Source organism: Eublepharis macularius, chromosome 6, assembly GCF_028583425.1.
Source record: "Eublepharis macularius isolate TG4126 chromosome 6, MPM_Emac_v1.0, whole genome shotgun sequence".
NCBI classification, from domain to species: domain Eukaryota; kingdom Metazoa; phylum Chordata; class Lepidosauria; order Squamata; family Eublepharidae; genus Eublepharis; species Eublepharis macularius.
In genome coordinates this window covers 96,947,736-96,957,219 of record NC_072795.1, presented here as the reverse complement: position 1 = coordinate 96,957,219, position 9,484 = coordinate 96,947,736, and positions in this window count along the sequence as shown.

Here is a 9,484-nt window from a genome sequence, read left to right as displayed (position 1 = left end):
CTTCAACAGGAAAGAAGAAAACTTAAGAATGAACAGAGCATGGTTTCCAGTTCTGAAAAACACCAGGCTAACAAAACACTCTATACTCGACAATAGCCCTGCAGAGAAGATTAGCACATCAAGCACCAATCCATATGCAAAAGAACCTCCTCGGGATACAGTGAAGCCTCCCGCCATTAGCATTCCACACCCTGGGAAACTCTTACAGGATGACTCAGCTCAACCCCACCCCTCCTGAGTAGATACAAATGACCTGCCAACATCTTCTCCACACTGTGACACTGAGAGATCTCTGTCTTTTGGTGCTACACCTCTGAAGATGCCAGCCACAGCTGCTGGCGAAACGTCAGGAACTACAATGCCAAGACCACGGCAATACAGCCCGGAAAACCCACAACAACCATCGTTCTCCGGCCGTGAAAGCCTTCGACAATACAACCTCTTTACAACTTGATATAGGGTAGTGAATGTGTCTCCATGTGTTCAGGCTGAAGAAACGAACCCTTTTTGCCTGGTGACTGATGAACCTGGTCATGGGAATAGAACAGACTGACTTGATTAGTTTTTTTCGAGTAGTTAAGAATACAAAATCAAACTTGTAGAAAGCATTTAAAACAAAAACATCTGACCAGCCAGGTTCATTACACACTTTTTAATTTGGAGCTTTCATATTTCCAAAATGTTCTGGCCCCGAATAAAGGTTTTGATGACATATGTAGGTGAACTAGTTTCCTGGTAGCCAATGAGAAAATACTAGAGCTACAGTACACTGAACAGGACTAAGATAACAAGAACCTGAATTAGTGTTTTTTGCTGCATTTTTTCCAGCTGTGTACATTATGGCTGCTTTACAGCAGGTATGCTACCCTATGAGTCAGCCAGATGCACACTGTTCTCAGGAATGGACAGTTGCTACTTTGTCTAAAGAATACAGGAAGAGCTATTCTCAAGATGGAATAAAATATGCTTTTTATTGTTTGATTGCAGCAGAATAAGTTTTGCACTAGATCTTCCAAATCATTTTTGCAAACGTAAATCATTTTTGGTTAACCACAAGTTGCCTCAGATAGTGTTTGTTGTTCTCACAGCACAATGAATCCCATTAGCCACAGATAAACATGCTGGTGATTTAACAAGCATCTTACGAAAAGCACAAACTACAGCAAAAGAGGGACTGCAATTCAAAGAATCACAGAGTTGGAAGGGACCTCTGGGGTCATCTAGTCCAACCCCCTGCACAATGCAGGAAATTCACAACAACCTCCCCACCCACACACCCAGTGACCCCTGCTCCATGCCCAGAAGATGGCAAAAAAACCTGGCCTGGAGAAAATTGCTTCCTGACCCTAAAGTGGTGATCGGCATTACCCTGGGTGTGTAAGAAAGGGCCACGAGAACTAAGCACTGATGCAACCCTTCCTGCCCTCCCTCTCATGCTCTGCCTAGGTTCACAGAATCAGCATTGCTGTCAGATGGCCATCTAGTAGAGTTGCTAGCGGAATGGGAAAGTGCGTGGGGAAGGGTGGGAGCATTTGGGGGCAAAGAGTATGGGAAATGGCACTGCGCAATCCTGGGCAGCGGAAGCAGGAGGTCTCCTACTATGGTGGCAACCTGGTAAGACTAAACTTAAGAGATACATTTTAAGTACTCCTGGCAAACAAAAACTACCTATTTATTTCATGTTTTGATATCTACAGCCCTAACCAGGATAGCCCAGGTGAACCTGATCTCATCAGATCTCAGAAGCTAAGCAGGGTTGGCCTTGGTTAGTAATTGGATGGGAAGGAAATCTAGAGGGAGGATAGGCCTCCTAAGGCCTTATCATTAGTATGGAAAATATAAAATTAGGTGTTCCTCCAAAAAGAAGGAAGAGGATATTTAAGATGGATGTGTCATCTACTAAATTACTTGACACTTGGAGATTTTTGACATGCATCATGACGTGGCAGGCCTCACCTTCTCTGAGGCTGCCAAGATTCTTGCCTTGTCTTGTTTTTTGCTGATGACCCAGTTCTAGAGGATGGCCTTGGCACAGATCCAGTTGCCTTTACATTCACATAAGTTCCCTTTCGAATTGTTACTGTACGTAACACTGGCTGTACTTTCTTTTGTTCATACACAGTGTTCCTTAGTTCGCTGCTGGGAATGAACCAGGCCCACCTTTGAGGTCTCACTGTGATGTTTATTGATCAGCACAATTATTTCCCAGCAAGGAGAAGAGACTTTTCTTGGTGGCTGTGTCTCTTTATTACTAGCTAAGAAAACAAATTCCCTGAACTGTTCATGTACTTATGAAAGTTACTTTGCATTTGGTAGGGTGGGAAAAGAGATGTCATCAGTTTAAGACTTGTTCTTGAGGTAGTTTAAACCTAAACTGTTAACGATGCAGGTATATACTTATTCTTATATATCTGTTCTGTCCACTTGGTTAAATTATATTGCTCATTATCAGAATGAACTAGTACCAAACTGATTCCACAAGCTCCTGGAAAGATGGAAGCCAGACCTATCAGGACACCACTCACTACTGAAATAACACAGAACGCTCATACTGCCATATTTTTCTAAAAGTCATGGAAGCATTACCACTCGTGCCCAGCTGCTGCATTCTTTAAATACAATCCCAGCATGTCACTGACCTCTTTGCCTGTACCCAACTGCAATATATGTATTTTACAAAAAAAAGGAAAAATTAAAAACCTGTTACAGCTCATGTGTGACTGACTCATTTCTTTACAACTAGGTGTGGTTTTGGGGTGGTTCTACTTTCACTGTCAGATTTGGCATTTCTAATGGAAGACAGCTTTTTCGTGTGCTAGCATCTCTGTCTTTCAAGGTCTTTCCCTTCAAGGGACACTTTTAAAGGGGTCCTTCTAATGCTATCTCATAAAAACCTGCAACCATGTTTTCTTTGGAGATGAATGAATTACAGTGCAATGCTAAGCAAAGGAGTATGCCCTTCTAAAGCCGATGGTTTTCGCTGGGGTTAGAAGGGTGTATAACTCTGTTCAGGATTATACTGGTCCTATGCTCCAAGGCAATAGTTTGGAAAATAATTGCACGTGGATATGAAGCACACTTGTTTCCTAAATTGTGTCTCACAATTCTGTGCTAAACATAGTACAAATTCTTATGACTTTCCCTCTGAAGGCAGTTATAAATAAACAGGTGGAAAAACTGGCAGAAGTCCTTTGGAGGGGGAAGAGTCAAAACAATATAAACAAGCCAGAAGCAGCCACCCAACTGTTCCTCTTGTTTGCTTGAAGGCTTCTATTTTGGTTGCAGTCAATAGGAGCTTGTAATTTCTCCTTTGGTGTTAATCAAAGCTGATGCTTATGTTTTCTGCATTCCTGCCTTACAGGAAACCAGTCTCGGTGTTTAGGGGGGGGGGGGAAATCAGTTTAGAAACAGTTTCTAAAATGATCATGAGATAAAACCAGCATTCTTTGTTAATGCCAGGATTCTCTCCTACTGTTCCACCCCTTCACACACAATGTATGTATTTCCTTGCGTATTTCAACCCAAACTACATCCCTCTTGATGAATATCAGGCATTTCACAAAGAAGGCTAAGTAACTTGCATGATCTTGAACCACAGTTCAAATGAAGAAATAGTCTCTGCACTCACTGTTTCACAGTTGTTGTTCATATTAGGCATAAGCAGGGCTCATTTCGAGGGGGAATGCGTAGGAACACAGTTCCAGTAGTTCTCCAAGGAGGTCACATGACAGGTGGCCCCACCCACCTGACTTGGCCATTTTGGGCCCGTTTCGAACTGGATTGGGGCTGAAACTGCCTGGATCGGGCCTCTGACAGGTGGTGGATCACTCTTCCGCTCAACAGTGGCATAATCCTGACCATTTTGGGCCCCTTTGGGGCCATATTCAGCCTTTTTGCCATTTTGGGTCCAATTTTGGCCCTGAATGGCTAGGATTGGGTCCAAAACAGTCAGGATAGGTGATGTCAGGGGGTGTGGCATATGCTAATGAGTTATGCTAATGAGTTCCTCCAGCTCTTTTTCTACGAAATGACCCCTGGGCATAAGGGTTGCAATAATTTTGTATCTCATGCGAAATGACGATCTGCAGAGCTAGTTATCCCCTGCCCCAATAAAATCTGGCTTCAACACCCTCTTTTATTTTAAATGTAGAAGGCAGGTTCATTTTAGAAAATTCTGCCTCAGCTGCAGCTCCCTTTTTTCAAGAGAGAGACCCCTTCAGATGGAAAATTGCAAGAATTTGTACTGATTTTGAAGAAAGGGAATTGCGGCTGAGGTGGGAATTTAAAGAAGCAACAGGAAGCTGCAGGGCTGGAAGAGCATGTTCAGAAAGGTGCGCTATTGTGAGAGTTCAGAAGCAGAGAAGGGAAATGGCAAGCTTTTTTGTTCACACATTTTAGAAGGAGAGAAATGAGGTTTACTGAACAGTAGAATTAAAACGAAACTCTTTAAGAGGTGGGAGCCGTCCATTGTTTTAGTGCCATATGTATGACTAAATGCCTGCTGGATAGAAACTGAGGGTGTGGCGGTCAGTCTAGAGAGCTTCTTGTTCTTGGGGAATAAGTCCCATTCCTCCAGAACAATGTGCCAGACCTGGAGAAGTTCAGAGAGGGTGTCTAGGGAAGACCTTCAGGGATATTACAGAGAGCCTCCTGAATAGTCTTAGCCAACAGGCAACAGTTGCGACTGCCCCAGATCCCATGCTTGTGGGGAGGGGGAGCAACCTCCCATGGCCCTGGCCCCCTAAAGGAGGGAGGGGAAGAGGAGAAGACTGCTATCACTGTTTGACTTGGCTAGGGTTTGGGCAGCTGGCTTCCAGTGGCAGCAGTTGCTCCTACCCACCCCGCACTGGGTGATGTCCACAACTTGCTTGGTCCTGGCAGGTGGTGGGATGGCAGTGATTCTTAGGCCCATTCTGGAATTTTTCCCAGGCCCAGAATCACTGTTGCCTCTGGAGACCCCACATCCATGCCGCTGTTAATGGGCCCAGTGCTTTTATGAAATACAAGGCCTGGAGGCACTGCCTGGGTCATGGGCAGGAAGGTGGGAAACTTTTCCTAAGATCCAGGTGCCACCTCCTCATCCCCACTGATTTGGTGGCCTATATAGCTCTCTAAAAGCGTAGTTAGGGGAGCTTCAGTAAAGGTAGGATAATTGCCCCCCAAGCCCTTGTAATTGTCCGGAGTCTGTGGCTCAGCCCCAGGAGACTTGCCAGGAGAAGGGGACAGGAGACAGCCGGGAGGCAGCTGCCCAGCCACCTCAGCAGACCCCCAGGGCCAGAACCTGCCAGCATCCAAGGGAGAGAAAGAAGCACCCAAGCCCCAGAGGGTCAGAAGGAGCAGGTGGAAGTCAGCCAGCCCCTACTCTCCAGTGGGAGGCTAAGAGCCTTGCCAGGAGAAGTAAGGACAGCTAGGAGGGGCCAGGGCAGAGAGAGATGTCACATGAAATAGGGACAGCCAGACAGCTACCTTACTGGCAGGACAGCAGAAGCAGCACAGGGCCACGCCCCAAGCTGCAAACAAGGAGGAAGGGAGTAATAGAGACCAGCTGAGGCTCCTGGAAGTTCGGAGCAGAGGAGGCTAGGCAGCCAGCCAAGAGAGCACAACTGTAGCTGTCCAACACACTAGCTACCCCAGGTGCAACAGCTTGAGGCAGCCAAAGCCAATGCTAGGAGGCAAAAGAGGGGTGTGGCCTGGCAGGTGGCGCCTGGAATGAAGGACAGGATATAAAGGAAGTCCACCCATAGGGTGTGGTGGGTTGTGTAGGAGTGTGATGTAGTGGGGGAGGGGGACCTGTGAGTGGACTGAAAGGGTGTGAGGGTAAGGTATATCCCCCTCCTTCCACAGAGTGGGATCTCACATATTCCCTGAAGGTCCTTTAAGGCGGAGGGCAGGCAGGCTGGTGTCTCACAGGTCGGAAGTGAGACAAAAGTCACTTTAAGGCAGAAGTCAGGCATGCCAGCATCTCACCGGGCAGTGCCCTTGGCAGAACCTGACAGTAATTAGTGATGTAGTTTGAGGTCAGAGGACATCTTACTGAGAAAGTGGGAGACAGTTGTTTACAAAGGGTGAGCTGGTATCTTCTCAGCTGAGAGTATATACAGAAAGTATAGAGGAGAGATCATAGAGGATTGGGTCATTAGAAGCATTTAGAGATGGGCCTGCATATTAATGGCATGAGGAGATAAAGGGTGCCATCATTTCCTAGAATGCTGGAGGAGCAATCTGTTATTGTGGTACCATGTCATCCTAAGGAGAGTTGTACTCTTCTAAACCCATTGGCTTGAATGGACTTGGATGGCCCAGGTTAGCCTGATCCTGTCAAATCTTGGAAGCTAAGGAGGGTCAGCACTGCTTAGTACTTGGGTGGGAGACCACCAAGGGAGACCAGGGCTGCTATGCATCTCCTGCCTTGAAAATCCTGTGTGTGTGTGGGGGGGGGGGTCACCATAAGTTGACTGTTACTTGATGGCACCACCACCTCCAATTCTGCTTGGAATGGCATGGATAAGTTAACAGTGATGCTGAGAGATGTAGCTAAGAGATTCATGAAGCGAAATCCAGGTTGCCCATGTCTGAAATGCAGCTTCTCCATGATAGCATTTTAGGACTCAGAAGAATCCACTGCCAAACATGGCTGCAGATGGGTCTCTTCTGCCATCTAAATGATAGTAAATTAGGATTTCTTTCCTACAGCTCCTTTTTTCACATCCATTGCTGTTGTTGATAGTCCGCCTTTCTTACTGAGATCCAAGGTGGATTACACAATGCAAGTGAAAATACAATATAATCAAACAGCTAGGACATTCAGTGAGCAAAGTACAATAATGAACAACAGGACAATCAGAGAAAGAGAAACAATAGGGTATAGCTGCAGAAGATTTAGAAAAGCAAGCATAAAGCTGAGCATAGAGACAAAATATTTCTGAAACAAAGCATAACTAATTTCCAGGGCATGTTTTGCAACACAGAAACTCCTAGTAAGCACACATCAACATCAGCAGACAGTACCCATCAGAGAAGCAAATAGTCCTTGTCCCTACCAATGCATCTTTCTGAGCTATTTCTTATGACACAGCCCTATTATCTGGGTTGAAAGCCCTCCTGAAGAATTCAGTTTTGCACAGTTTGCAGACAGCCAGAAGAGTGGGAGCTTTCCTGACCACCTCAGGTAGGCTGTTCCATAAGATGGGGTCTACCACAGAGAAAGCACATATGTGACACTAGGCTACAGTAATGCATAAGCTATTGATTATGCTCAACTGCAGGGTGACCAGATGAGTGGAGATGCCATGGCGGAACATAGGAGGAGAAGTGGTTGCACAGATATGAGGGGCCAAGGTCATGACCTTGCTGAGCCTGGTAGCTGATGGGAAGCCAATGGAGTGACTGCAGAGTGGGAATGATGTGCATGCTTCATCCAGCTCCTGTAAGTAAATGAGCTGCAGGGTTCTGCACTAGCTGAAGTCTCTGAGGCAGCTTTGCAGGGAGACCTACGTAGAGTGTGTTACTGTAATCTAGTGTCGCAGTTACTGTGCCATGAATCCAGGTGACCAGATAAGCCGTGTTAACACAGGGAGCCATCTCCCAGGCTAGTGTGAGTTGTGAGAAAGTCTATCTAGCAGCTACATTTACTTGCTTCTCTAACAGCAATGCTGGATCCAGTATAACCTCTAGACTCTTAACTGAGTTAACTGAGAGCGGGACCACAAGTGACGCCTGACACAGGTTGGACACTTGCCAGCTTCTCTCAAGTTTTGTTGGGAAATGTAGGCAGCTTGGCGGAATGTTGGACAAGTGACAGTTGAAAAGTCCATTGGACAGCAGTCAGAGAGTCAAGCTGCAAGACCAGGATGCCTACATTTCCCATCAAAACTTGAGGGAAGCTGACTAGTGTCCAACCTGTGTCAGGCGTCACTTGTGGTCCCGCTCTGAGTCAATGGGGCCTGCACATGAACACTTTTCTGCTGGATTGGGCCCATATGCTGCATGTATCTCTTTAGGGTAAGATTTCTATTACGACTTGGGAGAACTGACAGAATATGAAATGTCTGTTATGAATGTTTTGCGTTTGATGAATTCAGTTTTGGGACCATTTCCAGAATTCCTTTGTTGCTTCTAATATGCACTAACAGAATTTTCACATCTGTGCTTCAGTAATGACATTCAAATTTTAAAAAATATATAGTGTGGCCCAAGATAAAGGTACTTGGCTAACTGATTTACATTGAAGAGCTACATTTAATTATGAAATTATGTATAAATTAGCATCATATTATTCAATTTTGTACCTTTGTTTCTTTGCAAATATCATTGTATTTTATACTGAGATTTTGATACATCAAAGCCTCCTTATGCCACACTAAATCCTTAAAAGTTATTTTCATTCATTCTCTTTTCAGCATTTGCTGAACCGAAGTAAGTCTGCACATGTTGGAATCCTACTATACTGATGGAGCTACATTAGTTATTTGAAGGGTGTAATGGTGACACCTGCTGGCTGGCAGACGTAAGAGTGGTGAATATGCTAAATCTAAGGATTAGCCGGGAACCGCTTCTAATCGAAGGCAGGAATCCTGAGCAGGCCTATTCAGAAATAGGTTCCCATATTATTCAATGGTCTTACTCCCGGGAAAGTGCCCTCCGGATTGTAGCCTTACTCTTCTTCTCAGATCTCATTTGCAAAGTAACATCATGCTTTTTCCACCTTCCTCAACATAAAATGCAAGAATCTCACATCGGTACAAGTTTACACTGAACAAGTTTATATTTGTATATATGATATACAGATCTATCTATATCTATATGAAATTTAATTTTTGCTTTCTGTACTGTATCAAATAGAGATGTCTGGAGACAAAAAAGTCTTGCCCCTTTAATAGAGGCTTGCATGGAATTGGGCATTTGAAGCTTTTCAGTGCATGTGGGTAAATAGACCACCAAGTTAAAAACAAACATTAAGCCTCGATTAAAGGGACAGGATATTTTTTCTTCCAGGTTCTTGGCAAACCTACTGTGCCATGAAAGCTTCAGCAGCCAATTTCCACATATTAAGCATCTATTAAAGGGATGAGCCTGCCAGTAACCTTAAATTGCCATGTGGCAAACTGGACATTGTTCCTGTACCTTTTAACCAGGGAACAACAATGGCAGCAGTTGGTTGTGCCTGTTTTTCTTGGCCCTTTTGTCTGCCTCCCTCCCCTGCCCATTGCCCATTTTTTTAAAAAATGTGTTTTTAAAGGGCACCTTTTCTCCTTTAAAATGCTAACAACCATAGTGGGGGATCTACTTTCACAGCTCAGAACTGACTGTAGGTTCAAGTGTTAACCCGTCCTCCCTTCCCTGCACTTCCCCAAGGCAAATTAAAGGTATGAGCCCACAATTGCCATTTTATGGAGAGACGGTGATTATGGTTGCCAACAAACCTGGTGATTTAACTTACTGTTAGTTACAAGCTCATAAGAGTTTCTACAGTTTCATCCAGGAA